Source organism: Myodes glareolus, chromosome 11, assembly GCF_982192425.1.
Source record: "Myodes glareolus chromosome 11, mMyoGla1.1, whole genome shotgun sequence".
In the NCBI taxonomy this organism is placed as follows: domain Eukaryota; kingdom Metazoa; phylum Chordata; class Mammalia; order Rodentia; family Cricetidae; genus Myodes; species Myodes glareolus.
Genome location: NC_142036.1, coordinates 14,816,536 through 14,841,551, shown reverse-complemented (window position 1 = coordinate 14,841,551; position 25,016 = coordinate 14,816,536). Strand labels below are relative to the sequence as shown.

The 25,016-nt window shown below is 51.1% G+C and overlaps 1 long non-coding RNA gene across 2 annotated transcripts; it reads right to left on the bottom strand.

The window, feature by feature from the left end:
* Window positions 1-8,667: 8,667 nt before the first annotated feature.
* Window positions 8,668-24,459, bottom strand: LOC146892504 (uncharacterized). Of its 2 annotated transcripts, none has more exons than XR_015004369.2 (2): window positions 23,977-24,459; window positions 8,668-10,095 (listed from the first exon to the last, which is right to left on the bottom strand). It is a non-coding gene; the product is annotated as an uncharacterized LOC146892504 (long non-coding RNA). The 2 variants fall into 2 exon arrangements; XR_015004368.2 differs by lacking the exon at window positions 23,977-24,459 and adding an exon at window positions 18,254-18,525.
* Window positions 24,460-25,016: the final 557 nt, after the last annotated feature.

Sequence of the window (25,016 nt, the reverse complement as noted above, 5' to 3'; positions counted from 1 at the left end):
GGAAATTCAGCTAACTTTAGCAGACACAGGACCATGAGGCCATCGGGCAGGTCTGGGTCTCTGTCTTCCTTCTGGGACAGGTGGATGGATTCCAGCAGTCTCTCCCGGGCCCTGTGAAACCTGCTGCTGTGGAGGAATCCTGGCACTATATTGTTTCTTTCTCTAAGGGGCAAGCTGTGACAAGCTAAAGCAGCTTGCTTTGTCCCATCAAGAACGAGCTTTAATTATCAGGAAAAGTGAGGTGCTCCAGGACCTGCGCGACTCTGGGGTGCACCAGTGTCCCCTATGCAGCTATGGGGTCATGTGGCCAATGCAGGTGGAACATTGGAAATGGGGAGGCGGGGTCAGACTGGAGAGTACTCAGGCCTTGCTCTTGCATGCTGTGTGACCCTGGGCAAGTTACCAAGCTGCTCTGTGTACCCCAGATGCCTCACTTGCAAGGGGTTCATGAAGAGAAGGAAGCAGGGGCTACGTGGACTCCTGTGCTCGCACAGGTAATTACTAGCAAGGCACACTGTAGCTGAAAGCCCTCCAAAACTCACACCACATTTAGCTGTCAGTGGGACAGGGATCTTTAAGAGGTAGCTAAGAGTGTCACCCCATAAATAGAGACATGCTGGTGTCTGGTTTTCTCTGCATGGGCTCCTGATAGAATACAGTAGGTCACCCCTGCCCCAGCTCCCCAGGGTCTGTGCCTGACTCACTGGATGAGGTCTGCTGGGGACTTACAGCTTCAGACAGTGACACAGGGCTTGCTTCTGTTTGTCATTTTGCCAGCTGCAGGGCTCCAGTCACGGAAGACAGGCTGAGTTAGGTGAAGATCATTTCATCTTCTGGAGTGGGGAAGACTTGATGTGGGAAGAAGGCCCTGGCTGCATGTGGTGTCAGGGCTCTGGATGTGGAATCCATGTGTTCAGGCTCCAGGATCCAGAACCTACAGAGTCCTTTGCAGGGCCCTGAGTGTTGGGGAGCTGGAGCCTTTCACCTGTACCTTTACTCTTGGGCTCTGCACACACACACACACACACACATACACCTCCCCTGTGCCAGGGTTGTGGTGAGCATGCCTGGAGCACCTTCCTGACGGGAGCAGACACACACATGGAAAGACATAGGCAGCCGGGAACATCCCCGACTTCTCCCCCTGGGCTCTACAGCTGAGACACAGAGACCCCTTTGGGTGCACGCGGATGGGACTGGGCTCACCTGGGTCCCTCTTAGGTCTGAAAAGTACAGCTATGAAACCAAGGTCAGACCAGAGATGCCTTGGTCCCACGTCAGATCATCTGCGTCTCTCTCTGTCCCCACTCTCTTGCTGCTTAGGACGGTGGCTGTTGAACTCCCTGGCCATCCGTGGTGACCTGTGGTAGATTAGAAAGTGGTAGAAACAGTGGGGCTGAGCCATCACACACCTCATGAATACTCTCTGGTCTGGGATCCTGGTGCATTCTGTTTCTCTAGCTTGTATGGGCTCATTCCAGGCTGTAGGTCAGAACCTGGCAGCTGGTGCCCCATGCCCCTGAACTCCTTTAAAAACGTCTGTGGCCTACACCTTTGTTTATCCTGAGAGGTGGCAAAGCTGAGGCCCAGTGAAGTGAACTGGGTGATTGATTGCCCAGCTCCTCCTCTCCCATATTCCAGGACCCTTTGCCAAGGCCCGCCAAAACTTCTGGATCAATTATCAAATGGACCAGCTTGTGCTGCATGAGAGTGGGGGCTGCCAGGGACGGTACCTTCTCAACTGGCCCACCACACCTCCTGAGCCACCTTTTGTCCCTCAGCACTGAGCATGGGCACACCTCCTCCACCCCATCTACTGCTCCAGGACCTGGAACTCCTTCACTGCTGCTGTCAGCCCTGCTGGCTGAGGTTGGTGTGAACATTCCTTGGCTGAATCAGGTTCCCAGGATGCCAAGCGAGTATGCATTCCAAGGGAGGCCAGCACAGTGCCAAGGCCTCTGGGTAAATTGGTATTCACCTAAGAAGTGGGCCAAGATCTTGAATGCTGCGTGGTATTTTCTTTCCCCAATGTACAAGACACTCTGTGAACATCTCACCAGTCTGGGTGACATCCTTGGCCTCCTGAGAGCCTTATCCTTGGTCTTCTTAAGACACTTGGGCTCCTTGCATTGTAGAACTTGGTGGGCTGGTGAAGTTACTGCTGCCTTAGAAAGACCCTGTTCTGGGTTCAGGCTTGGGAAAAGGTCATCTGGGGTGGGCACCCTTCCCAGGGGACTCCAGGAAGCTGGCCCTTTCCTCCTCTGAACACAGAGTACCATGTGCCTACAACACCAAGCTGCAGAAGGGCCCAGTCCACTGTAGGTGGTACCTCCCTAGGCAGGTGGGTCTGGGCTATATACAAAAGGCAGTTGGCTGTGTCTGGAACAAGTCAGTAGCAGAACTCCTTCCATTCGTTTCTGCTTCAGGCTCCTGCTCTGAATTCCTCCCATGATGGCATATAACTCCTAAGCTAAAATAAACCCTTTCTCCCACAAACTGGATCTGGTTATGATGTGGGATTCCCCTCTGCATGCTGTGAATACCACTGGTGAATAAAGAAACTGCTTTGAGCCTTTTAGCAGAGCAGGGCAGAACAGAGTTAGGTGGGAAAAACTAAACTGAATGCTGGGAGAAGGAAGGCGGAGTTTGGAGAGAAGCCATGTAGCACCATTGGATACAGATGCCAGAACTTTACCCGGTAAGCCACAGCCTCGTGATGATACACAGATTACTAGAAATGGGTTAAATTAAGATATAAAAGTTATCCAATAAGAAGCTAGAGCTAATGGGTCAAACAGTGATTTAAATGATATAGTTTCTGTGTGATTATTTTGGGTCTGAGCTGCTGGGAGGCCAGGAAACAAACAAGTGGTCTTCCTACAGCATGGTTAGTGTTTTATCACAGCAAAGGGAAACACACGAGGGCAAAATCCAGGACCTGTGTGTAGGACCCAGGGCCCTTGTGTGGAATCCAGGGCCTATATATGCAGAACCAAGGCTTGTATGTGGAACCTGGATATTTTGTGTAGAACTCAGGGACTGTGTGAACCCAGGGCCTGTAAGCAGGGTGTGCTATACATGAATCCAAGCTCCTTTGGCTATTCTGCTAAGAAATACTCCAACCCTGTATGCTTCTGTCCTGTGGAGGGGCCTCCTCAGGTTGTGTGACGAGGTGCTGCTTATTCTCTGGGGCCATGAGAACCAGAAGACAGAGACAATCTGGCCCTTCCCCTCCTGCCTTGGTCTTGCTCCTCTCCCAGGCCAGAAATCAGAACAGGACCAGCTCAGGAGTTTCCTGAAACCCTATCTGTGTCTTTGATGCCCCCTGGGAAGTTCTGCCTTCCCCATACTTCCAAAGCAGGCTGCTGATCAGCTGTGGCATAGCAGTTCTTCCAGCCGTTTCCCAGGTGAGGGAGGAGGCTCTCAGACCCTTCTCCAGAGATGGCCTGGGTGAGGGAAATGCGACAGTGACCTCTTGGCAGCAGGGTTCTGGGGAAGGGAGTGAAGAAAAAGTCTCTTGGGGGCTGGAAGAGAGTTCCTGAGCTCAGCCCCTCTCCCACCTTTGTCCCCTCCCCTGGTGAGCAGCCAGTGTCTTTCAGAATTCATCAGGCTCTCGAACTTTAAAGTTCAGGGAGGTGGGGAAAAAAAGAATTTTAAATTAGTGCAAGCTTTTTACAGGGGACGTTTGTCAAGGATAATCTTTAATTGCAAATAAAAAGATATGGGGAAAAAACCCATCTGAAGGCCAGTCCTGTGGAGGTCAACCTGCCTGCATCTGCTTTAACAGGAGAAGGGTAGAGAGGTAGGCATCTGGCCTCTTCAGTGGTGGTTCCCAGCCCCCACCCCGACACGTTCTCCCTTTTGTATGTCTCTGAGCCAACATTCAGCCTCCCACAAGTTCCCAGGCCACCACTTTCCAGCCTACAGCTATATTCCACAGCAGAGTCCAGGAGCATGGGAGGCAAGTCCTATAGGCAGGAGGGTGTGTTCACAGAAGAGCTCCCCAGGCTCAGCTAATGAAGAGCAGAGAGAAGATTCTGGTCTCTGCGGTCATTTGGCAGAGGCTAGGATGGAAGTGAGGAGGTGGGAGAGCAAACTGCAGTCCCCATGATGCAGAGGGCTTCCCTGGTCAGAGGCAGGGTTACATTGAACCCTCCACTGCCAGGAGCACACAGGCAGAAGTTTCTGGTAGGGAGGTGGCTGCCTTTCCTTGCTCCTTCTTGGCAGATTCAGAAAGGCCCCAGGCAGCCTGGGCAGGCAGGAGACCTGTTGATGCATGAGGTTTCTGGCCCCAGGGGTCCACACCATCAGGCCTGTCAATGGGCTTCAGTATTTTTGCGGAGCTTGTGGTAGAGATAATGACACCTCTTAAAATGTGGTAATTAAAATCCTGTCTGCGCACAGTGATAAATCCGCACGGCCCCACGCTCCTGGAACAATGACCTTGTGGATAGCGCGTTCTCTTGCGTGTTCATCAATACCATGCCTCACGGCACCAGTCACATGGATCACAGGCTCCTTGCCTTCCCAGAGGCCTCTCAGCCAGCGTTCTGTGCGCGCCCACTGGGCACACTCCCCCTGCCCACGCTGCATGGTCTGGGCTCTCACCTTCTCTGCTGGCCTGCTGGTGGCAGGGGAGCTTGTCAGAGGAGTTGGGGGTCACTCCAGCGGTCTGAACTTAGGCTAGGCACGGATAAGGAGTAGTGCTATGTGGTCCTTGCCCTTGTGATGATGGCACACAAATGGCACCATGGCACCGTGGCACAGGAGGCTGGTGCCACGCATCGAGTGCTTGGCAGAACCCTCACTGTGAATATCCAGCCTGCAGGACTGTGGGGACCTCCATTCCTGGATGGGGAAACTGAGGCTTAGCAACGAAGATTGGGAACCTGTGCGTGCTCTCTTCAACTAGCGTGGTAATAAGGAGTGGAGGCAGGATGGGGAGACAGGCCACTGAGTCAGAGCTGCCTGGCAGGAGAAGGCAGGCTCGAGCGGGCCAGCAGGTGGCTCCCGGAGGGCCAGATCCTCCAGCATTTTGTAGATGGCTTCATTCAGGCAAGATCTATGTGGCACACACTGCCCGGGGAAGCTCAGGATCCCAGACATGGCAGCTGTCGTCACAGAGCAGTTCCTATCTCTTCGGTCACCCAGAATAGCAGTCACTTTCAACCCTGCCCTGCCCCTGTCACCCCCGACTCCTGGCCCCAAGGACTTCTCTATTCAGGACTGCATTCATGTGAGCCCCAAGGACTCCTCTATTCAGGATTGCATTCATGTGAGCCTCGGGGCACCTGTTTCTGAGTTCACCTCTTGGCAGTGCAGTGTCCTTCTCGATCCGGTGCTTTTCACAGCAGAGTGGTTCATTTTGTTTACTCAGCAGACCCATACAGACCCAGCACTGACACCGTTTGGCTGCCGTAGCTGCTGCTCCTGGGAACATTTGTACGTGCGTGTGTGGGTGAGTTTGTGAGTTCCCAGTGCCTGGGCCTATGCTATGTCCCTAGCTCTTGCCACTTCAAATCATGAAAGATTCTCTTGGGGGTAGCCCCAGACTCCTAGGAAGCTAACTCTCCTGTAGTAAGACCTCCCACTGAATCCCCAAGCCAGTCTATGCCTGCCACCCATGTCCTCCGTGGTCTCTGGAATAGAGAGTGTGTCTGAGAGCCCTTGTGAAGCGCCGCCCCCCTTGTGTGCCCATCTCGGCAACGAGCACGAGGTCTTTTAAGTGGTTTAAGAAAGCACGGAGGCTTAATGTATTACAGGAGTATAATTGTATTTTTATTGCTCATTACATTGCGAGTTAATTACATAGCAACTGAGTTTGTGCTGTGCGACATTGCCTGAGCCAGCCTGTGCATCCCTGGTCTCAGGTGGGCTTTAGCCCACACACTTCAGACTCCAGTAGCATCAGAACCAGTACTCGGTCCTAGAGCTATCTGGTTTGAATCAAAGGGACCCCAGATCTGGAGGAGCAGACATCCCGGGACTAGCTCTGACTTCCAGGCTCACCTTCCACGCCACATCTCTGTGAGGACTCTGACTCAGGCCCTGCCTCACCCTCGCTGGCTTACCAGCTCTCATGGCTCAGTTTCCCTTCTGGGACTTAGCTCAGGGTATTTTCAGTAGAGGGACAGAGAAAATCAGGTGTGACATGGATTCCAAGACTGAGAACAGAGACGTGAAGGATATTCATGTTAGGATACACCCCTGAATGAGGACGGTCGTGTCATCCCAGGTCCTAGATGCCAGCCATGTGCGGAAGCATCCGTCAGTGGCCACCCAAGGCCACGACCCTCTGATGGCTGTGCCACCTGCCTCGTACCGTGAGGGCAGCTCTGCAGATTGTGTTCCTCACTGGAAATGACCCTTCCTGAAGCCCCTTGTTCTGAGTGTGGCAGCAAAAGCGGTTGGCATGCATACCCAGGTATAAATCGGAAAATAGCAGCAATGTTCTTCATAGGTTGCAGCCACCATTTGTCCTGGCAGTGGGTGGAGGGATCTGAAATCTTTATCCAAAGGGAACTAGCTAGGTAGACTGTGTGCCCCTGGCAGCTGTGAAAGAGCAGAGATCAGGGAAGCAGTAAATCGCAGAAATTCTGCCGGGACTGTGCTCTGATTGTGATGTTGTACTAGTGAGCTCCCCAGAGGACCCTCTCTCCACCCCTTCTCCTCTGCACAGCCTGGTGGGGCTTCAGCCTCTTCTCATCTGTAAATGCTCTTTCTAACTAGCTCCTCTTGATGTCCAAGAGAGGACAATTCTCCCTGTTGGGGCCCTTACTGATAAATAGAGCCGTGTATGTGTGTGTGTCTGTGTCTGTGTCTCTGTGTCTGTGTCTCTGTGTGTGTGTTTTTACAAGAGTTAGAATATGTGTATAGCACACAAGTATACAAGATTATACAAACCTATCTGTATGCATGTACACCCCAAAGGACTGTATCTTAGAGGGAAATCTATCAATGGTCCTGTCACTCCTATCGTCTGGAATCCATGGAGGGACCCTTCCTGAGCGTCCAAGTTGCTCACAGTGGAGACAGTTTCTTCTAGACCAGACGGAGCTCATCAGCACCCGGATCCCCCAGGGCCTGAGGATGAAGGCCCAGAACAGCTTCTCAAGCTCAGCCACCGGCATGCACCCAGGGCTACCGAGCCTCCAGCAGTCAGCTGTTTGCCTATGCACGTGATCTATATGGCTCAGGACTGACCCTGGCTTTGCTCTACAGAGAGGATTCCAGTTTCGGTGGCCTGCTGTCTAGTCTAGTGAGATTTTGTTCCCTGTGCTGTTACCCACGGGTCCTGTACGCACCCTAGATGTGCCATCTTTGCAAGTCCATCCTGTGGCCCCGGCTTTGCCTTACATGGTGTTGGACTGGGCAATGCTCTCAGGGTGCCAGGCTGGTTCCTCTTTATGAAGTTTCCCATAGGCGTCTTGCTTGTTGAGGGCAGCCCTCCCCACCTTCTAACACACTGACGTCATTCTGTGTCATTGTCATGGATGCCAGCTTTACTGGCTTCCTGGCATGTATCACTTACGCCTGGGGACATATGAGAAATACATCCACAGACAACGGTGTTGCTGGGCTGTGCTGGCACAAGCCATGGCGAACAGGCCATTACCAGATGATGTAATGTTATGACCAGAGGTGTTGAGGCCCGTGGCTGACTAAACTATGATTCTACAGTGTGACTGTGTCTGGATACCTGAAACTAGTTGACCCTGAGGTAAGGCCGTGTTCTTTCTAGCACTGTGCACAAGGATGGCTGGTATAGAGTACTTTCAGAAGAGTCTTTGGGAGGCAGAGACTGGGAAGGAGGTGAAGAAACTTTGGAGGTAGAGAAAGATCAACTCTGGTAAGGAACCAAAATAGCAAATCCGTAGTCTAGGTAGCTTGAAAACATATGTGTATGTACATATATGTATATACACACAGAGAGAGAGACACACACACACATTGACTGTATAAGTTCTTGGTAAAAAAAAAAAAACCTTATAAAAGAAGGCAGGAGAGGAGAGATGCCAGTCAGTTGCCCTACTGCAGATGGCTCAGAAGAGAGGGCCTGGGAAAGGACTGTGCGGTTTACACGCAGAACTTCACAGGAAGGCCAGGACTTGCTCATCTGGAAAATGAAACTGTCACTGACCCAGTCTTCCAACTAGAGGAGTCTGGGATCCAGAGACCAAATTACACATGTCACCGTAAGACCCTTAGGACTTTCAAAATATTTTAGCGCTGTCTGATGGGTCTGGCCAAAGGGGTTTTTGAGACATCTGAGAGTGTTGTCCCAAAGTGGCCTCACCCAGGGACCACGGTGGAGAAAGAAAAACCTCAATGGGCTGGAGAGACGGCTCAGTGCGTTAGAGTTTGCTCTGCTCTTCCAGAGGACCGCAGTTTAGTTCCCAGTATCCACACTGGGCAGCTTGCAGTAAATGTCACTCCAGCTACAAGGCATCAGATCCTCTCTTCTGACTTCTCAGGGCACCTGCCTGCTCTGTGTGACTGCCTCTCTCTATCTCTGCCTCTCTGTGTCTCTGTCTCTGCCTGTCTCTGCCTCTCTCTGTTTCTCTCTGTGTGTCTCCCTCTCTCTTACACACACACACACACACACACACACACACACACACACACACACACTTTTTTAAGTGGCTCAAACAGAATTACAGACACAGGTTTTAGAATTTAGAACTAGGTTTAATTGAGTGAATAAGAAACTCCCCAAGCTTTCGAGAGAGTTGGATTAGTGAAAACACTTCTAGTTTGGAGGAAAGGAGATGGAGGGCCCAAAGTGAGAGGGAAAGAAGGAAAGAAAACCACACAGCTGAAGACACAGGACACTTGGCCTGAAAGAAGAAAGCCACCTTAGAGAACACGGGCAGAGTGCAGGGCGGTATGGGGGCCATCACCCCGTGGAGGAGAGTCAGTCTTCATGGAGACATATTCTTTCCCCTGCAGTGGGAGAACATGATTGAGGTTCAGTGTCACCATAGATGCATCCCTCTTCCCACATTGAAGGGTGCGCTGTGGGGTTCTCTGTTCCCCCTCCCTATTGGGTAGTGTGTGGGGGAGGCAACTCTGTCTCCCCACTCATGTCTATCTCATGAGCTTTTAGCTGGCTCCAATTTTGCATTTTTCTTATCACCATGGTGATTATACAATGACATAGCCTGAGTTCCCACCACGACCTTCCGTGATTGTGTGTGTGTGTCCTATCACCAAATAGTATCCCATTGTCTAGAAGTGCCAAGGTGTAATTATCTATCCACGGGCACTTGAAGGACTTCTCACTTCCTTCTAAGCTTTGTTCCTGCTGGATTAAGTATTTGTGAACAGCTATGTGCAGGCTTTTGGTGCATGGCTAAGTTTTCTGGTCATTTGGAACATGACTGCTATGGGAGGAATGTGCTTGGCTTTGTAAGTGACCGATAGACTCCTTGATACACTGTCCATTCCCACCAGAATGAGAGAATTTCCTGCCATCTGAGCCCTCACTTGTCACACTCTGGACTTGGGCCGTCCTTGTGGTGACATAAAGGTACCTCATTGTTGCTTTTTAGCAGTTCGCTGGTGATACCCAGCCGAGCTCCTTTCCATAAAATCTGTGATAGTTACTATTGTCTGCTTGACAGGAACTAAACTCCCCTTGGAGATAGCTTTAGGCAAGCCTGTGATTGTCTAGACGAGGTTAAATGAGATGGAAAGAGCCATCCCGTGGCCGGCATCATCATCTATGCACTGAGTCCTGGACTGAGAGAGAGAAAGCAAGCTGCAGCGGCATTCATCTCTCTCTGCTTCCTGGCTGTGGAGCCAGAGACTAGATGCCTCGGCCTTCCTTTCCATTCTGGGCTCTATGTTCAGACCATGTTCCCTTCCTTTCTTTCCTGAGTCATTTTATCAGCTGTTTTGGTCACTGAGATGAGAACCGTACTAGCAGGCGATGCACTTGCCGTCATCCTGAGATGTCTGTTCAGACCGTAGGCTGAGCTCCCGCATTGTTCGGTCTGACACGTGTTTGTGTATTCCGGATGCCAGTCTTTTGTCGGTGCTGTGCTTTGCAAAGATTTGCTCCCCATCTGTGACTTTCCATTCTCTTCACAGTGTCTATAACAGAGCAGAAGTTTAATGATTTAGTTTTGTTCATAATTACTTGAAATATTTACAAGATTCTGAACTCAAACCACAAAGAAGGCCACATCCAGACATTCAGAGAAGCCAGGCTTCTCCTTCAACACCTCCCCCCTCTTCTGCTCCACACGGGTTGGTTTTCTCCTTTCCTGAACAAAGTGCTGGGCTCTACCATGGCTCCGCATGGCTTTCTGGCTTTGGGTTCAGTTCCAAAGAGCAGACAGGACCTGGGGGAACTCTGCCTGCACACCTGGCCTAGGTGAGCGGCCCACAGCAAAATGCCCAGGTGCGGCATGGCCCTGGACAGATTCCTCAGAGTGGGCAGCAGTTGGAGAGGGCACATGCATTTCCATTTTATGTCCCCTCCTTCTGGGCTCACTGATGGCATTGTCCCAGTACCAGTGTCTAAGCATGCCCGCTTAGACACAGTGTGGCTTCCATTGACATTCCTTTCACGGCCAGGACGTCAGGTTTCTTTCCTGTGTCTTGGGGCCATTTGCATTTTGGTTTCATGAAGTCTGTTCATGCCTGTGCCACAGCAGATGTTCAGCCCCCACAGCGGTGTGAAGATGGGGCGATGGGGGAGTCGCAGGCCAGCTGCTCTCTGCCCACCTCTGGCACCTTAGAAAAGCCAGGGAGAATCCCAAAGATGGCTGTGTGTTACCGACTGTTCTAGGACCTGGCCGGCCGGGGCTGGGGGATTGGGAAGAGTGACTGGGACGGGGCTCTGGGACTCTGGCCCACTGCTGATCTCAAAGACCTGAGTCAGCAGCTCCAGCTCACAGTATGAACTGGGTGGTCCAGCCTTTCTGGGCCCTGGGCATCTCAGAGCTCAGGTACCAACCCATGTCTGTATTCCCAGAGCATCTGGGTGTCCAGCTCAGGGTGTCCAGGAGCTGAAGGCTTTATGCCAGTAGGGGTACAGGAATGATGGCTCCTGGTGGCTCTTGCCACATTGGCTGCTCCCAGCCTGGGCAGAGCCTCGTGGCAGTCGAGCCTCAGGGCAGCACTTTTTGTTAACTAATGAGCCTGTCACACCCCCCTCCACCTGCTGCACATGTGTGGTTTAGGACACTGGCAACCCTGGCTGGCGCTCATGCCTCAGCCGCCAACTCCCCACCATTGCTGGGTCCGAGTCCCTGGAAACCCCTTCCCACATAGAAACACGGACTCTGCTGGCATCCAGGGAGCTCCTGGTTTTGTTGCTCACTATGCATGAGTGGCTGAGTGCAGACACCTGCCCTGTGTGAGCTGGACGAGCAGGCACAGAGCTGACTGGGCTGTGGAAGGGAAGCGGTGCTCTTCCTGAAGAGTCCATGTCCTGGGAGGAAGGAGCCTTCTTTTCCTTCCTGCACTGTGAGGACCCCGGGCTTGAGAAGGTGGACTGCACACAGGAGACAGAGGCTGTCTGGCCAGGACCTTTCCAGGTCTGAGTAAACAAATCCAAAGGAGCAGATAGCAGCCGTGGCCCTGCCCGGAGGAGGATGTGGGCCTTGCCAATTTATTCCTGACTCTGTGGCCACTTAAACGGGTACCCTGCCCAGGCAGCCCTTCAGCTGAAGCAGAGATCCACCACGGGGCGTGCTGTACCTGGCGACGCTCACCCCTAAAGGAAGAGGGGAGAAGACCTCGTGGTCTGACTCGACCTCGTGGTCTGACTCGACCTCGTGGTCTGACTCGGCTGCACACAGGCCAGCGAGCTTGACCACGCCGTCCATCTGTCCTTGTGCCCGTTTCAGCCCCCCACGGCGTGGTCTGACTCGGCTGCACACAGGACAGCGAGCTTGATCACGCCGTCCATCTGTCCTTGTGCCCGTTTCAGCCCCCCACGGCGTGACTCTGAAGTGTAGACTGTCTGTTCTTCCACCACTGGCCTCTCACAGCAGGGAGAGAGCAAGTCGTGGTCACGTCACACGGTGTCCTTAAGCCACAACTCCTGTGCTCTTCTGAGGGAGAGCGTGGTCAGCCTTGCGGATCACTGTTTTTTTGCCATGGTTGCCTTCTACATAGGTGCCTCAGGTTGGATGGTGTGGAGAGTTAGGGCCATGCAGGTGGCATGTACCTGGGTGTCCATCCAGGCCTTTGATTCTATCCACCTGATTCCTCTCGGAAGGACCTTTCCCTGGCCTTACTTGTGGCCGTCCCTGTGGCCTCCCCCTGGGGTCTCTTCCCACAACCTCCATGAACTTTCTCAAGGCTTCTGCCATGGCTGCCCCCTGCCCCCGATTCCCTTGTAGCCTCCCCCACCCTGACTCCCGCTGTAGTCTCTCCAGCACTCAGAAATGCTTCTTCCAAGGTAAGGAAATGTTTGTTTCCTTAAAGTCCTGGCCTGAGACTGGTCCATTGTTGTTCTTGCTGGGTCTGTGTCCTCTTTGTCACCGCCTGTGATGGAGCCAGCTCTGGTTCCAGGGAGAGAGAACAAGCTCCATCTCCCCAGGGGGTAGGGAGGGTATTTGTAGCACCCTTGGAAGGGCACAGGTCTCCACTAATCTCAGATGTATGCACAGTGCCTGTGTATGGCTCCATCCACAGCTCACCAAACTGATCCAGGGAGGCAGGTGCTTCACCTTTTGATGGCTGCTGGCTTGGAGACCAGAGCTGGATAGTAGGATGTCTTCTTCACTCTTTTGTAGAAAGGCCCTTGCAGCTGAGGGAGCAATTTAGTGGCTGGAGGGGTACTTAGGAGGAAGGAATGTGATGGGAGTGGGGGTACTCATTAGTCTCACTTCAGGACTAGACCCCTCCCTACCCTCGGTCCTGTCCACATAGGGAGGTGCAAGCCCCTGGAAGAGCCTACCGCCAGGGCTATGCTGCTACTGTTTATGTCTGGCTGTATGGAACTAGCAGCAGAGAAAGGGTGTGGGGTGGTGTAAATTTTAAAAAGTATGTGTGTGCATGTGCATGCATGCGTGCGTGTGTGCGTGCCTGTGTGCATGTGTATATGTGTGTGCATGTGTGTATGTGTGTGTGTGCAAGTGATGAGTGGTGCGTGTGCGAGCATGTGTGCCTGTGTGCATGTGTATGTGTGTGTGTGCATGTGCACACATGTGTGTGGTGTGTATGCTCACACATGCATTTGCATGCACAGGGGCCAGAGACTGAAGCTGGATGTCCTATCCCTCTCAGCTTTGGTCTTCTCAGTCAGTGTCTCTCACTGGCCCTGGAACGAGGCTGGTGACCAGGAAATCGCAGCAATCACACTGTCCCCACCTCCTGCAACACCAAGGTTACAGGTGTATGGCCACGCTTGGCTGTTTACATTCATTCTGAGATTCGAACTCATGTCCTCATGCTTATGCAGCAAGTGTCCGACCCACAGCCATGCCTCCAGCCCCACATGTTCTTTTTAAAATGGTCACTTGGATTTACTTGGGAGACACATCCAAGAGAGAAGCATCGTTGGGTAGTGTGTGGTCCCCACATGTGTCTAGCAAAAGCTGTGCTGACTCCTGCAGGAATGGTGATGAGGTTTGGGGGCCTCAAGGGACTCACGTAGCTTTCTACATCCTAAATACGTGTTAGAGGGAAGAACTGTGAGAGGAGCTTGCTCCTTGAGCTTACTCGCTTCGTTTCGCCGTAAAGGTGCAGGTAGCTCACACCAGCCGTTCAGGGTTTAAGTCGCCGTGGAGATCACGGGGCTGAGCTTAAACTAGGACTGCTGATTGGCCAGATTTTACCTTTCTTTCAAAGCTGGAACATTTTTGTGCCATGTTTTAAGTCTCCTTTACATTCTTAAATGTGACTGAATTTGAACCTAGGGCAGGAAGCCATCATTGAACTACCAAGAAGATTGCTGACTGTCGTTGGCAGGCAGAAGCCAGCCACCATGCAGGGACTCCCTGAGGGATCAAGGGGATGATCCTGCCAACAGAGAGGCCTCTGTCTTCTAGACCTGCAAAGGCCCTCCAGGAATCCTCACGGGTGGCCCAGCCTGTCAGCCCTCCTTAGTGCCTCTGCCCACCAGCACTGGTGCAGGGGACAGGCCAGGTCAGTCAACAGATATGTTGCATGCGGCACTATTATCTCCAGGGCCAGCGGCGCCGACTCTGCGAAGCCCAGCGGAGCCCTGGCTGCCGTGTAATTGGACCATTCAGAAGTAAATTATCTGCAGCTGGAAACAAGACACTGCCTTTTAACTCGGGCATTATAAGGTCAGGACTCGAGACATCTCGGGGAAAAGCATTTATTGAAAAGTGATGGGAAAATGAAATTTAAAATTCAAAGTCGCCGTGGGCAGGGGCTGGTGAGGGACGTGGAGGCGGTGGGTTGTTTGGGGCCCTGGAGCCTGGTCAGGGGATTGATTTGCATCTTTATTTTGCGGATGCTGGAGATCACTGTGTGAAGTGACTGCAGCTGGCTCTGATAGGAACCGGTATTGGAACCAAAACTGAGGGTGGTTCATCTGGAGTGGCAGAGGAGAGCGAGCCTCGGAGCAGATGGCTACCCAAGGCTCTCCCGGGCTCCTGCTCTGACTCCTTGGCATGGGGACAGCTCATTCTGGCAGGGTAGTTCAGTTTCCTCATCCCCACCCTCTCCTGTATGAACAGTCACCGATATCCCTTGGCATGCACTTCACGGACCTGTCTCTGTGGACCACCTGCCTCTTGCCTCACAGGTCTGTACCATCACCACACTTGCGTACAGGGTCACCCCGGTTTGGTGCTCCTTGCTGTCCTTGTCTTTATTAGGCCCTCTCTGACCTTCTTGCCTTGTATGCAGTGGGAAACACTGTGGGACATACACACTTGGTGACGGCTTCAAGGGCTCTCTAGCTGTTGTATTCCCATCACAGGGAACAGTCAGATTTCTCAGGGGACCTTGCTGGCAATGCTCTGCCAGCCAGGTAGCGTGTGCAGATGGGGCAAGGCTCAGGCCTTCCTGGCTGTGTCCCTGGACTCCCAGACCCTCCCAGGCCATGGCACCCAGCCCCAGCGATCTCCCCTTCCTCCCTGTCTGGGCACAGAGTCAAAACCAGGGCTCAAGGGGAAGGAAAGTCTTAGAGATAGAACAATTAGCACCCATCGCTACAGCCAGCAGAGAGCCATGGGTGTGACAAATGGGACAGGCGAGACACACAGCAAGATGGGAACAGTTCCCAAGGTGGTTGCCAGCTCCTCTTTAACCGCAGGCCCTCAAGTGTCCCCTCTGCTGCCTTCAGGAGGTAAGTAGCTGCCTGTCACCTGTCTAGGCCTCAGGCAGAGCTCAAGAACAGCTTCATCCTTCTGATGAAGGAACAGAGCGTGGTGGATAGAGAGAAGCATGGGGACACGAGGAGATTGGCCTGAGGTGGTGGCCCCCAAGCCTGGGGACCAGAGGCCAGAACCAGCTGTGTTCTAGTCTTTGGTGACCTTCTGTTTCCTGGTGCTGGGGCCACAGAGAGGCCACACACACTTGCCAGGCAGCATCTTGTGCACGTCCCATGCTGTCTGTCTATGACCTTCTAGAACATGGAAGGGAAGGTCCCTTTGGGAAGGAGTGGAGACAGCCATTCCTGTTCCCAACAGCATGCCGTGATGCCAAGTGAGCCACATGCATGCTCAGGACTTGGTTTCCCCTTCTGATATACGAGGACATGTGCTTCCCTCGAAGATCAAAGGCCCAGACCATCTGCCATTTATTTTCAGAGAATTTCCTTTGGTGTCTCGTTCCTATACGGAATTAGAATCAGGCTGTGCTACAGCAGAAGATTCCAAGTAATCATGGCTCCAGGGAGTGTCTCTGCATATGTCAGAGTCAGAAGAGGGTCAGCTAGGGCACTGTGGGACTTTCAGCGACAAAAGCCTTGGGCCCCTCACTTTTCTTGATCCTGTGTGTGGTTTTCCTTCCTGTGGCAACAGCGTGGTCCAAGATGGCTGCTGCTACACGGTTCTGTGTCTTAAAAATTAACAACAGAAAAGACCAGAAAGGACACACACCCCACCCCCAAAAGGACACTTCCTAGACACACACGCACCCCTCTTACGTTCCACTGCCCCAGCATGGCCTCAGAGAGCCACATCACAAACAGGGCTGGGAGATGCAGGGTTGAAGCAGGTTGGAGATGAGTTGGGGCAGCCTGGGCTAGGGCTCCTGGATGGCCCCATAGTTCGCAGGTGGAGGTGGGAAACAATGTTTCCGGAAAGGAACTGTTGACTCCATGGCTATGTGTGCGTCAGCTTTACTAACCCTGATCTCCAGTTTTCAAAAAAAGCTGTAACTTTAACTGCTGTGGTTGAGAATTCCTGTGGCTGCCCCAACTCATCTTTTCCTGGGATTGTCCTGAGTGTGTGTGTGTGTGTGTACGCACACAGTATGTGTATGTGTACACACATGCATGTGTATGTGCATGTGTGTGCACGCACGCACATATGTGTGTGTGCATGTGTGTGTGTGTGTGTGTGTATCTACTCATGCACATTTGGATTTGGAAGCAGAGGTTGACACTGGATGTTTTTTCCTCTCCATCTTATTTTTGAGACAGCCCACATATCCTCCTGTCTCCAACGCTGTTGTGTTAGGATTACAGGCGTGCCCCCCCACTTGACGGTTTCCATGGGGACTATGGATCAAGCTCAAGCCCTGACATAACAAGCACTTCACAGCCAAGTCACCGATTCAGTCACCCCACTTTTTAATTCATGTAAATTTGATTGCAGTAAAAGGACAGTTTCGCTTTTATTTTACTAATCTACTATTAGTAAAATATTGTTATTGCTATTACATAATTATTAGGAGATGCCCATACAATATGTATGTGTGGAGGCCAGAGGAGAACTCTGTAGAATTGTTCCTTTCTTTCTACCTTTTTGTGGGTTCTGGGAGTAGAACTCACGTCACCAGACTTGCATGGCAACCATTTTTATCTGCTGAACTCTGTTGATGGTCTTTTTTGTTTTATTTTTGAGTTAACAAGTAAATACAAGTTAAAAGAGTCCCATCTAGTAAATTATATATTACTGAAAACAAATATATTTTAAAAATCAAAATTCATAAGTACTGACAATATTGTAACAAGATATAATCATCCGCTGGTCTTTCCCAGCTGCCTCTGTTCTCCTTTCTAGAATAAGCCATTTGTGGTTTTTATGATCTTTTCTTTTTGGCATTCACATCCACACAGTTATAATAGTGCTGTCTATATGGATACCTTCTGACTAAGTTAAGACATAATTTCAAAATTCCCCATAGAAGTAGAATGAAAATTTAGTGTCCATATTCTGTCAGCCCCTTTGTTTCTTCTCTGTTGTCTCCAAATGATTATATTACATTTATTGGCTTAATAGTTTTCCCATGTTTACTTCTCGTTTACACAGAATTCCCACCCAACAGGGTCGTTCAGTTGCACTTCCTTTTTGGCCTTTGTGTTTCCTGAAGTTAACAATTGCCTTGCTTTCCGACTTTTCCTCCTAACTCATTATTCCAGTGTCTTTTTACGGCAGGCCTTTCTTCCTCGTTCCCTGGAGACTGCCTTCCCTTCTGGCCTGAGCTGGCAATTAACTTCACCCTGGGCCCTTCTGCTCATTTTCTTCCCAGCCACAGAGCAGGGTCCCTCGTTTCTGTGCCTCCATCAGTCTTCTGCTTTCTCGGTTTGCTCCCTTGCTTGGCAGGAGCTGTCCTACGGTTTGGTTTCCTGGGAAAGCTGCTGCCGTCTGAGCTCCTGCTCCAGGATCTCAGCCATCCAGGTGGAAGTATTACTTCCCCAGGCAGGATCTCATGCCTTCCTCATTTACTTCCTCGTTTTAAGGAAACATTTCCAAAGCTGACTAACTAGGAAGGGGCACACAGGAGGCAATCATCTTCGAGTAATGCATATTTGAAAAGAAGCTTGCTCCACTCTCACGTTGCCGAGTAACCCTTGTCCAAAGTGGTCGGAACCAGAAGTACTTGGTCAGAGTTTTCCAGATTTGCATAATATTTGCATAGATGATACAGGGTAAGCATCTGCATTATAAAACTTTTTACATGTCATGTTAGTGCTAAAAGGGTTCATATTTTAGAACCCTTTGAATTTTATCTTTTCAGAGGAGGGATGTTCAGGTACAATTTAATTTAACATAGTTCTATCTAGTAAAGTACATATTACTGAACATGAGTGTATTTTAAAAATCAAAATTCATAAGTACTAAAAGTGCTGAAATGAAATATAATCACCTACTGGTTTTTCCCAGGTTTGTTCAGGCTTGGATGTGCTGATGAGGTAAGAAATCAATTTACTTCAGAATCGTGAAGGCTTCTTCTCGCCAGTGTTCTCCTGTCTCTGTCACCTCGGCAAAGCGGGGGGGGGGGGACTGTTCTGTGGGTGAGAGAGCTGCCCCATCACCACGTGACCCTCCACCTACTGATTATAGCAACAGCCTTTCCCTTCCGTCGCTGGTGTTTTCCACGGTGTGACTGGACTGGAGTTTATTTGGCCATTAGCCCATCATAAGACATTTTATCAGAAGGTTTAGGGCTACTAGATAAAACTGTATTTGGAAAATTGGGATATGCACCTTCTAATTTTGGGTGGGGAGTGTGTGACTGGCCAAGAATGAAATTGCTGGGCCATGTGGAACATAAATCTTTCACCCTGGGAAGCCATCAGATGGTTTCAGAGTGATTGCATCATTTTCTCTTTCTCCCAGCCCCCAGCCAGTGTGCCTGAGCGGAACTTAGGTTTCTGGGTCAGCTGGCCACACTGCCTCACTAAGAAAGGGCTGTGCTGTCCTGTGCCGTATGCTAATCCACACTCCAGACTCTGCCACCACCCCTCCTCCCGAGTCCTAGAGACACCTGGGGCTGCCAGCTTCTCCCTGTTGAATATTCTTGGGAACAAATCAGCCATGTTCACAGTTTTTCCTTCCTGGCTCAGAAGTTGTCTTTCTCAAGTCTGCGAAAGCAGATCCCATGATCTGTTTTTCAGCTTCCAAAGTCTTGTTGAGTTTGTTTTCTCGGCTTCCTGTTTGTTGTTTACGGCTTGGTCTGTTGTAGGGAATATGTCTCCCTTCCTGTCCTGTTCTGCTCTCACAGGGCTTTATCTCTTTTAGAAACCTCGCTCTTGTCATTGGGGTGGGAGTTTGGAGGGAAGTGGGCTGCATTTTCTCAGGCTTCGACCTCCTCAGAACTCCCTGGAAGGTTCCTGAGTACCAGGAAGCTGGACTTCCTCCCAGTGGGTGTTTAGGAGCGCAGCCTCTCTTTTATGCGAAGCACACCTTCAGGTTTCTGCCCCTCTCCCTTCCCCAGCAGACACCTTTGCCTCCTCCCACCAAGTGTGTGCTTCTGTGTATTTGTGTGCTTGTCTCTGTTGGTTAGATGTGTTCTTTCAGCCTGTCACTTCTTCACAGTTTAAATGATTTTTTCCTGAACCGAATGCCTTAGTTTTGATGAAATTGTCTTTGTTATAACCCTTCCTTTATGGTTAGCTCTTTTTTGGCTCTTTCTTGAGTTTGTTGGTTCTTTGCTTTTTGTTTTTTGAGACACAGTCTCGCTGTGTAGCATTGGCTGTTTCTATGTAGACCAGGCTGGCCTCAAACTCACAGAGATCCGCCTGCCTCTTCCTCCTGAGTGCTGGGATTAAAGGTGTGCGCCACTACAGCCCGGCTACCTCCTTGGCTTTGGGTTAGGCTTTGAATGCTCAGTCCCTGGGTACTGACTACTAAGCATGGTGTGAGGCCGGGATTCAATTTTGCTATTTCTTACAAAAGACATCCTATTACACAGTCCTATCTGTGCTGTGCACTTTGCCGTAAATCACACCTTAAGTGTCTGCAGACAGACTCCTTCTGTGTCACGGGTCCTTGCTCTCTAACCTGGCTGTGGTGGCACAGGTCCCACATGCTTCTCCAAGACTTCTTTGGCTACTCGCAAGCCTTTGACCTTATATATAAACGAAAACCCATTTAATAGGTTTCATGGAATGAATTTTTGATATTTTTAAATCTCTTTAAGCTTTGAGATCAATTTAGCAAAACAGGCACATTATGAAATTGATGCTACATTTCTTTCAGAAGGATTTACTTTATGTCTAATTTATGTGTTGTGTCTGTGACTATGTGGAAGGAAGTGGAGGTACCTGTGACTGCCAGAGAGGGCGTCAGATCGCCTGGAGCTGGAGTACATGCGGTTGTGGCCACCTGAAGCCATCTCTCCAGCCTAGCCCAGTTTTCCTTATGAAACATGGCAAGGCTCTCCTTTTACTTGGGTTTTCCTTAATGCCTTTAAATAAAGGCCTTTAAAAACTATCTTTCCCATAAAATATTTTCACAGTTCCTGCCGGTTTTAGGTTTTAGTCCTAAATGTTTAGTCCTTTTGGTTGTTGCTATAAACAGCGTCTTAAAAGATAATTTCCATCTGCGGTTGGTGTGAAGAAACGCGATTGGATTGGAGATATTGATTTTGTGTGTTGCAAGCTGGTTAAACTCTTGTATAGGTTTGAATGATGTGTCGTTTCCTTCTTCCACTTAAATGGCCCTGTTAGGACCGGACACTGACAGTGTCCCCTGCCCTCCCCCTCCCCCATACATTTGTTTATTCGCTTGCTTTGCTGAAACGGCTGGGGATTTTGCTTATTTTTTTTTGTTTGAAAATAAACACATTAAACTGCATCAATGAAGACCACCTCAGTGCATTTGAGTCTGCAGGTGCTGCAGACTAGGCCTTCATAAACAATGGAAATTTATTGTTCACCGTTTCAGAGGCTGGAAGGTGCTGGAGGATTTTGAGCGTGGTCAAGCCAGTAGCCAGTTCTTCATCAATGGCACTGTGTGTCCTCACACAGCTGAAGGCAGGGGTAAGTCCGTCTGGCCTTTGAAAAGGCCACTAATCACCTCCCTAAGACCCCACCCTTTGAGACCATTGGACTGGGGATGAGATTGTAACCCGTAAGCTTTGGTGGCACGGACATTTGGACTAAGGCAACCATAAAAAATATATAAATTCCTGGTGAACCATCCAGACAAGTGGAGAAGGAAACACATGGGATAGACGAGCCGAACACAAACAAACACGAAAAGATGCAAATTCTGAAGCGGGGGGGGGGGGGGGAGCGGGCTCATTCACCTCCTGCAAGTTCTGGGAAGCTGTCTGCAGCACCACCTCTGGGCTGGAGGAGTATATGGCAGCCTAGCTCTGGGCCCTGGACCCAGCTGCTCAGGTGATTTCCAAGGACACCGGCACCAGTCTCACCACCTGGGGCTCAGGCCTGGGAGGTCTGCCTGACTACGGAGGACTCTACCAACAGTTCTCAGAGGTGCAGGCCGCCCGGTCATAAAGCAACGAAATGCTATAAAAAGCATTTAATCGTGCACACGAGGCCAACATTGCAGTTAATTTATCGCGCTGCAAAATTAAAGCTGTTCTGGGGTTTGCCATCACTCACGAAGCATGGAGTTATTTATTGGACACTGTCAGAGTTGAGGAGATCCGGAATTCAGGTCAGGGAAAGTCAAGTTTTACAAAGGCCTTCCTGAGTTCCCAGGGGCCAGATGGCTCAGAATGACATTCCTGTCTTTCATTGCCGAACCTTGGCAGGATGGGGGACAATTACTGTGCTTGCCTCCCTGATGAGAAAGCCCAGGCTCTGGGGACTTTGGGAGATTTTTAGAGAAATCCTTTGAGAACACCTCATGCTGTTTATCCTGTAGGTGCTGAGTGGGTGAGAAGAAACCCGCCAAGGTGAGTTGGTCCGTGAGACTGCAGGAGTGAGGGAGTATGCACGCAGGCCATAGGACTGGTGGATTCCACACACACAGGAACTGAGGGCGGAAGCAGGGGGGGGGGGGTTGCTTGGCTGAGCCTCAGGGCTCTAATTAGCCAGGTAACAAGGCTGTGTCTGTCAACATGCCAGGGCAACAGGCTGGCTGTTCAGCAGCTGCCTGCCACGGAGAGCTGGGTGAGGCCCATTGACTGGCCAATGGGCCGTGGAGCCCTGTGCTCCTGTCTGTGGGGCCCAGCGAAGGCAAGTAGCATAGGGACAGGAAGGTACTCACTAGCCCCCCCCCCCCCCCGACTACCCTTCCATCTGGAGGTGCTCTGTTTCTGGGACTCTTTGCAGTTGCTAGGCAACTGTCAAGCGTCAAGGCACCCTGATTCCATCCAGGCCTTCTTCCCTGTGGTGGGATTCTTTGTTGATGAGTTCAAGTACTTTGCCCTGTGCCTGGAGGAATAACAGAGGGTCACAGGGAGCTGTGTGCTCAGCGTTTTTTCCAAATCTCATTCCCACACCAGTCAGACCACCAACCAGGATCCCCAGCACAGGCCGGAGGAGCTGCCTGGCCTCAGGGAGCAGGAAGGGGAGAGGAGGGTGGGGAATGCAAGACCTTCTGGGAGGCTGCTGTGTGGCCTCAGGCACAACCTTCCTTCCCTGGGCCTGGCCTCCCACTCTGGAATGCCCTGGATCTCAGGTTTAGGCTTTTGACCCCTCTGAAGTACCCTATGCTGGTTTGGGGGAGGGGGAGAGAGCCTAGCAAAAACAGCAATACTGACTCCTTGCCCGGGGTTCCTCCAGCTGGCTTTGGACAGGTAATGTGGCTCACTTTAATTCTGCGTAAATTTCTTTGTGGTTTTTGTTTGTTTGTTTTGAGACAGGGTCTCACGTAGCTCAGGCTGGCCTCTAATTTGCTTATGTAGCTCAGGCTAAGTTTGTACTCCTGATCCTTCCTAAGTCCTGGGATTACAGGTCTGCACCACCATACCCAGCTTCAAATGTATTTCTGCAGGCGGTGTTCAGTACTTGATGCTGTGCTGGGGGTGGGAGGGAAGGTCCCAGGCTCACAGCCCTGGGCAGACAGGGGCCACACCAATGGTTATAGCAGTATCATCCAGCTGGTCTACCAGCACTTTCCTGGCTCTGAGTAAGTCCCAGAGTCTCCTCCCTTAGGCGTGTCCTCCGTGAGTCTGGGCTAGGGCCTTCTGTAGCCCTGGCACCTTCCGCAGATCTGTTTGCCCCCAGCTTCCATCCTAACCTCTACAGAACTCTCTGACCTGTCCTGCCCAGGCCCTACCTTACCGTTACAGACGCCCCATACATTGAGCCCAGTTCTTCCTGGGACTCACAAAGTGGCCTAAGAAGACACAAAGACAGAAATGTTCCTTGGGAGCTGTGAGCTAAACACACCTACCCTCAGAGGAGGCATCAACTGGGAAGACCTTGCTTTTAGGCTGAAAATCCCAGACTGCACCTGCCTGGTCCTTGGAGTCTACTCGGATGCCATTTTCTGGAGGCACCCTCTCCACCCTCCCGCCTCTCTGCCTCCTTGTCTTTAGTTTCCTTCGTCAACAGATCACTTAACTTGTGCACAGTCTAGTGTGCTTCACAGAGAAAGCACAAGTCAGTCCAGGGAGCACCCCCAAATACACTTGGCCTCCACTAACACCCTCAAATACACTCGGCCTCCACTAACACCCCCAAATACACTCGACCTCTACTAACACCCCCAAATATACTTGGCCTCTACTAACACTCTCAAATACCCTTGACTTCCACTTAACACCCCCAAATACATTTGTTTTCCACTTAACACCCCCAAACACACGTGGACCCCACTCAAGGCCTCACAAAATACTTTATCCCATTCAAGAGCCCCCCAAATACAATTGACCCTATTCAAACAACCATCAAAATGTATCTGACCTAATTCATTGCACTGGCGTCCGACAGCACACCTTCGCCCAGACCCCCCCTCCCCCAGCGTCCAGCAGCACACCTTCACCCAGTCCCCCCCTCCCCCAGCGTCCAGCAGCACACCTTCACCCAGTCCCCCCCCCCAGCATCCAGCAGCACACTTCGCCCAGTCCCCCCCCCAGCGTCCAGCAGCACACATTCATCCAGAAAGCCCCCCAGTGTCCAGCAGCCCACCTTTGCCCAGCCCCCCTCCCCTGCGTCCAGCAGCCCACCTTTACCTAGCATCCCCAACAGCTGTCACCTTGGTCGCAATGCTGTTGTTCATATGGAGTCTCTTGCTGAGTTTGGGGTGAGGCAGCCTTACTTTTGAAGCAGCAAGTGTTTGCTGGCATTCTCTGGCCTTAGCAGCCTCTCTTTTCTGTGATTTGCACAGCAGCCCTGTGAGGCTCTCAGTCTCCTGCCAGCCTTCTCCACGATGGCCCCAGCCAGACCGGGAGCAGTCCTTTCTCTTCCATGTTACCTCAGGTGGGAGACTTTCTGTCACCGTGTGGTTGAGAGCTGGTACCCAGCCTCCAAGAAAGTACCTGCTGCCACAGAGCCCCCACCCGCAGCAGCCCAAGCCCTTCTGGCTTCTACTACCCTCCTGTCCCCAAATTAAGGAACCAATTTCTTTATATCATTAAAAGCACAAAACTCAGGTAGAAAAGCTGAGGAAACGGGATTATCCACAGAAAGGTCGTTTCTACAGCCTGGCTGGTGACCAGCCCTCTCTCCTGTTTCCGTTTCTGTGAGACAGGAACAGGAAGTACACTCGGCATGTTGTCAGAGTCATGAGCCATAGTTCCCAGGTCTATGAGAGATCATGAAATGTTCTCAATCTTTGTCTGGCTTATTGCGGTGCCATTGTGTCCTGGGCCATTTACAATCTTGCAAATGGGAGTCATGCCCTCCCCCCCTTTAAAGGCTGAATAATTGTCCATGATGGGTACATGTACTACAGTTTTTATCCCCTGCAGTGTTAATTGACACTGGGGTTGGTTCATGTTCTGTCTTCAGCGAACATGGGGTGCAGATGCCTTTCCCACACACAGACAGCATTCCCTTCAGATACAACACGAGGAGAGACTTGCTGCTGCCTTGTGCGGTACTTCTGCTCTGTGTTTTGAGAAGAAGACAATACTAGGGTGGTCTGCTTCTGAGAAACACTAGTACTCACTTTATAATAAGAGCACTCTCGCTTCATAATAAAAGCTCGGAGACTCAGAGAAACTCAAGCAAGAAACCTTTCCTAAGCTGTTGTTCATGGATGCAGTGACGT